Source organism: Convolutriloba macropyga, chromosome 8, assembly GCF_964194025.1.
Source record: "Convolutriloba macropyga chromosome 8, txConMacr16.3, whole genome shotgun sequence".
In the NCBI taxonomy this organism is placed as follows: domain Eukaryota; kingdom Metazoa; phylum Xenacoelomorpha; order Acoela; family Convolutidae; genus Convolutriloba; species Convolutriloba macropyga.
In genome coordinates, this window is record NC_134475.1 from 62,554,900 (window position 1) to 62,561,025 (window position 6,126).

Sequence of the window (6,126 nt, forward strand, 5' to 3'; positions counted from 1 at the left end):
GAAAGGTCTCTTCGGATACGATAATAAGTAGAATTAATTGCTTTAAGTTTTTCCCATTCGGAGTTTTTTACGAATTCAATAATAGGGCTTAATTCTTTCTTCGAGGCTTGGGCGATAAATTCTTCGTTGAATACACTATTAAAATTTTCCCGATAAAGTGGGGTGGGGGTTTGGTCGTAAACAGTGAATAGGGCTTCATGTCTTGTTGGGTCTAGGGGATCTAAACCTCTACCTTTATTAGATGTAGAGTCTGTTTGGGTGGATACGGAGATTAGATTAGGCTGTTGTTGCTCCATATGGATTTTGTTTTTGTTGGGGGCTCTGAATCTTCTTTGAATGGGGATTTTAAATGTTTCTTTTGTGGGGTTGGCGCGTGTTGTAATTGCTACTAGGTTTTGAATACTTTTTGTGTGTTTAATTTGGTCGTTGTAATTTAATTTGCGTAAAGGAGAGAGCGACTGTTTTGTGTGAGGTAATTGGCGAAAAGCGGTTGTTTTATTCGAGTGTGCGTGTTTAGTACTCGTGACGTCATATGATTGTTTTTGTTCTGTATTCTTATTGGTCGCTCCATTTGGAGCAATATTTGCTCGCAGTAATGCGTGTTTTATTTCTTCGATAGTGTTAATGACAAAGTGTTTGTCTCTGTCTGAGGGGGAAGGTGCGTCAGATGATGGGTTTCTGCTTAGGTAATCAGCAAAGCCCATACTTTTTCCTGGTATATGTTCTACTGAAAAATGGAAGGGTAGTAATCTATCTACCCATCTTGTAAGGCGACTTTGATATGTTTTGTTGCCTCTGTTTTCTTTTAGTGCGCTTAACAGTGCTTGGTGGTCCGTTTGGAGTGTGAACTGTGAGCCGTAGAGGTAATATTTGAAATGTTCTAAAGCCCAGACGACTGCTAGTAATTCTAGTTCGTTAGTGCTATATCTTTGTTCCAAATTGTTTAGAAACCTGCTCGCGTATGCGATTGGGTACCATGTTGAGTTTACGAATTGTTCTAAACATGCCCCAAGGCCTTTTTTACTTGCGTCACACCGGACTCTGGTTGGGCATTTAACGTCGAATAATCTGTTTTCTGTTATTGATTTTATTGCTTCTTTTATTTTATTGAATGCCTCCGTCTGGAGCGCTTTCCAGTCCAGTTTATTATGTGATTTTAAGTTGCTTTTTGAGAGTAATGGACGGAGCGGCTCACTGAGGGTTGCGAGGTTTGGTGTGAACTTAATGAGGTGATGTATGCACCCCATGAACGAGCGTAGTTGCTTGAGTGTTTTCGGTGTATCTAAATTAACTATTGATTCGCATTTTTTGTTAGTTGGGATTATTCCATTTGGATGTATTTTGAATCCCAGCCAAACTAAATTTGTCTTTGCGAATTCGCATTTTTGTAGCTTTATTGCAAGGTTTTCCTTGTCTAGGAGGTTTAGGATTTTGTCTATTTCGTTCTCATGACCATTTAGGGAGCCTTTAGTGATAATGAGTATATCGTCCAAAAATGCAAATTTCGAATGTATGCCCTCAAGTGTTTTGTCGATCGTTTTTTGAAACGTTGCGGGCATGTCTGTTAGGCCATAAAAGCCGTTTATGAACCGGTAGGTTCCTGTTGCTTTCCCCCCTAGGAGACTGAAGTTGCAATGTTTTTGGACGTTTGGGTCCAGTGGGATTTGGCTATATGCATATTTCAGATCGATTTTGCTGAAGTAGAATTGACCTGGGTTTTGTTTCCTTTCTGAGATTTAATTTGCTACTTCGTCTATTAGATGATCAATGCTTTGCATTTGATATTTGTTTTTATGTATTGCATCGTTGAGCTTCTTTGAGTCTAATGCGATTTTTACGCTTTTGTCGTGTTTCACTGTTATTACTACCGGACTTATGAAATGTTCGTCCGAGCATTTGTCTAGCCTGATTATTTGTTTATCCTGTATTAATTTTTCAACTTCGGCCTCTACTTTATCAAGGAGATGTAGGGGTACTCTGCGTCCTTTTTGCTGTATTGGTTTAAAGTTTTCTTTCATGGTTGGTTTGGCAATGTGATTCTTCGATTTTCCTAATCGTGTACATAGTTTGGAGTATTTTTTAAGTATCCATTTTATTATATTTGATTCTATTGTTGCAGCGGAGATGTGGAGTACTTTCTTACCTGTATTTTTGTTGGCCGTGAGGGTTATTCCGAGTTTTCGTAAGATGTCTCTACCCATTATGTTGTTCGTTTTGTTTTCGACCAGTAGGATTTGACAGTCCGGTGCATTCCATGATCCTGATTTGAGGTCCAACTGGAGTACTCCTTCGATTTTGATTTGTTTATTGTTGAAGCATTTAAATTTTTCTTGTTCTATGTAGGGAACAATTCTGGCTTTTGAAATGTGGAGTAGTAGTTCGTTCGCTGTTTCTTTGTTCATGAATGTTCTAGGGGAGCCTGTGTCTGTTGTTTATGACTGAATTCTTCTCCGCGTGGAACTTTGTTGGTCTTATCAGGTTCACTTTGGCCCAGTCTTCTGTGAGCTCTTTTATATACAGAGCGGCTTCCGCGTCTTCATCGTCGAGTTCATCTGGCTCACCTTCATAGTTTTGTGTTTCCGTTTGGTCGGTGTTGTCTTTTATATGTCGTACTCTCCTGGTTTGGTTGTTTCCGGGGCGGGGTGTGTAGGTGTTCTGATATCTTGATTATGGGCTTGACGTGCTTTGTAGTGGTGGTCTTCTTCTTTCCGGCATGGGTGCTTTGCACATGGACGAGAAGTGTCCTTGTTTTTTGAAAATTTTGCATATTGTGTTTCTCGCCGGGCAGTTTTGTAGGTGATTGGGTGTGAATGGATTTCCGCATTTCCAGCATGGCACAATTTTTCCGGATTGGGGTGTAGGTAGTATAGCTTGCGGTCTTCTATTTTGTCTTATATATGTGACTTGGTTCCATGTGGAGGTGCTGTTTGCTCTAAGTATTTCTTGCTGGTTGGCCTGTCCACGTTCACGGTTTATTGCATAATTGAATACCTGTTGCGGGGTTCTCACTTCTGACAATAAGTCCATCTGGATCGCGGTGTTGTTCATGTTGCTTATGAACAGGTCTTTTATGATATCTTCTTCTAAGTGTTCAAATCTGCAGTGTGAGCCTGCTTCTCTCAGTCTACTGTAGAAAGTCTCTAGGCTTTCATTTGGTTGTTGTTGTGCTTTAAAAAGTTGAAACCTGTCGAATGTGGTGTTTCTGGGTCTTGTAAATGTAAGTGCCAATTCATGCACTAGTTCGTTCGTCGTGCATCTGTCAATTCTTGTGTGTTAGTTTCTCTGGTGAAATGTGCGGCAGGCCTCTGCTCCAAGGGACAAGTAAATTAAGCTCTTGACTTTCATGTCCGCTTCGTCCCAGGGGATTCTATCGACGGTTGGACCTTTTGTCTCTATTATTTTGCATTCATTTTCCCAGTCCACACGTCTTTTCTCGTTACGCTGTTCTCTTTGTCTGGACTCTTCTCGGGTTTCACTATCTAGTTCTTCCTCTAGTGTTGGCATCGTTGGATAAAATAATTCTGTCCGCGCTGGCTTTAGCCGTAGGAGCTTTTCGACTTCTATATTGTGTTGGACCATTACGGCCATCTTGAATGTGGCTAACCACGGTTGCCATTCAACTGGTGGGTTTGCTCCCGTTTCCCAGAATAAATTAACTCCAATTGGAGATCTGCTAGACTGCGCCATGTGATGAAGAACCTTTTGATTCTCCGTGTGGAGTGTAGATGGTCTAGTGTGTGTGTGATTATTGTCTATTATGGATTGGTCCGATTGGACTATAGCCGGACGTTCTGCTCTAAGTCTCGGACTTCGCTCTGGGGTGAGAGTAGGTCTCACTCTATATGACAGTTCAATTTTGGCGGATAAAAGAACAACGTTTAAAGTTGATTTAAGGCCACGTTTCACTAACTGTTTTTCAGCTTGCTTATTTTACGTCTGCAAGTTTGCATCTCTTGTCAGACGAACCAGCTAAGTACCGGTGTAGTCAACCAGAACTATAGCGTTTACATAACTCAAAGTGAACTTATTTACAAGAGGTTATTATATAACATATGAAGTTTAAAGTGTTTATACATAATACTTGGAATACTTGGTTACGACTCCACATGGAGTATCACAATTATTATTATTATTATTATTATTATTATTATTATTATTATTATTATTATTATTATTATTATTATTATTATTATTATTATTATTATTATTATTATTATTTTTATTATTATTATTATTATTATTATTATTATTATTATTATTATTATTATTATTATTATTATTATTATTATTATTATTATTATTACTATTATTATTATTATTATTGTTATTATTATTATTATTATTATTATTATTATTATTATTATTATTATTATTATTATTATTATTATTATTATTATTATTATTATTATTATTATTATTATTATTATTATTATTATTATTATTATTATTATTATTATTATTATTATTATTATTATTATTATTATTATTATTATTATTATTATTATTATTATTATTATTATTATTATTATTATTATTATTATTATTATTATTATTATTATTATTAGTATTATTATTTTTATTATTATTATTATTATTATTATTATTATTATTATTATTATTATTATTATTATTATTATTATTATTGTTATTATTATTATTATTATTATTATTATTATTATTATTATTATTATTATTATTATTATTATTATTATTATTATTATTATTATTATTATTATTATTATTATTATTATTATTATTATTATTATTATTATTATTATTATTATTATTATTATTATTATTATTATTATTATTATTATTATTATTATTATTATTATTATTATTATTATTATTATTATTATTATTATTATTATTATTATTATTATTATTATAGAAACGATCAAGAAATTGATCAATTTTTTTATTTCATTCGCTGCTATGTAATTGCATGTACCCTGGACAGAATCCGGGTCGAGGTTTGGGGGTGAATTTTTGTAAGAAATGCGGTGAAAAAAATAATTTTCACCGCGTATTTCTTACATCTTTTTGCGGTGAATTATTTATTTTCACCGCGTTACAAAAAAGAACTGTCCTTCCATGGGTTCCGACCTCTGTCCACCTTCATGCCGTAACTGCTTTTTCCACTGCGCCAACTGTCACGTACCTACTTGATATTTCTTGTGAATTTAAACCAGATTGAGTAAACGCGGCCAGCAAATGCGGTGAATTTTTGTAAGAAATGCGGTGAAATGTGGCGAATTTTTTTTTCAACGCATTCACCGCTTTTCTTACGACAATTCACCGCATTTCTTACAAAAATTCACCCAAAAACCTCGACCCGGAATATATCCCCTAATTGTGCGTTTTGCGGCGTAAGGAATGTGGTTTTAAAAAATTGGCATTGTTTCCCTGTGTTCCCCATTACTTTCAAAGAGGAATTACGAAGCTGAGGCAGGGAGATGGGCGCTTATAATATGCACCCACTTAGCTGGGGGATAAAGGAAAAAAGATCCAAAAATTGATATGTGAGTGTAGTGTTGTGTTTCAGGACAAACTGTTTTTCGTGATGGAGTTTGTGAATGGCGGTGATCTAATGCGACATCTGTACACAAAGAACAAATTCAAGCACGAAGAGACTGTGTAAGAAATATGCGTGAATGAAATTTCTCAGTAACAATTATTGTTGCTTTATTATCCCCCGGTTCCGTTTATGACATTCAGTTATAAAAATAAATTTTTGATCTTTTCCTTTTGTGCCCCCGCCCAGCTTAGTGGGTGCATATTACTTGCACCAAACGCACCTGCCCTAGTTTTACACAATGATTTACTGTGTGATGACACGTGGTCTGTAACTACGGGTGTATAACGTACGGGGGGGGGGGGGGCACAAACGGAAATGATCCCAAAATTTTTCAATGTTCTATAGTACGTTACTACGTTTTAAAAAAGTCTTTATCCCATTATACCCCCTGCCACGAAAGCATAGTAGCCCATTATGGTATAATTAGCATGATTGGGGGGGGGGGGGGCTATACGTTATATGACCGCGAACTGGTTTTTAGTGGCTGCTGTTTTTAAGGTTCTACATTGCAGAAATTACAGCTGCCATTCTGTATCTCCATGAAAAGA

At 35.6% G+C, this 6,126-nt stretch overlaps 1 protein-coding gene across 5 annotated transcripts in view; it reads left to right on the forward strand.

Annotated features, from left to right (window-relative positions):
• The window catches only part of LOC142344914 (protein kinase C-like), a 165,849-nt gene that overhangs the window by 91,780 nt on the left and 67,943 nt on the right, over positions 1-6,126 (forward strand). The window lies entirely within an intron of this gene.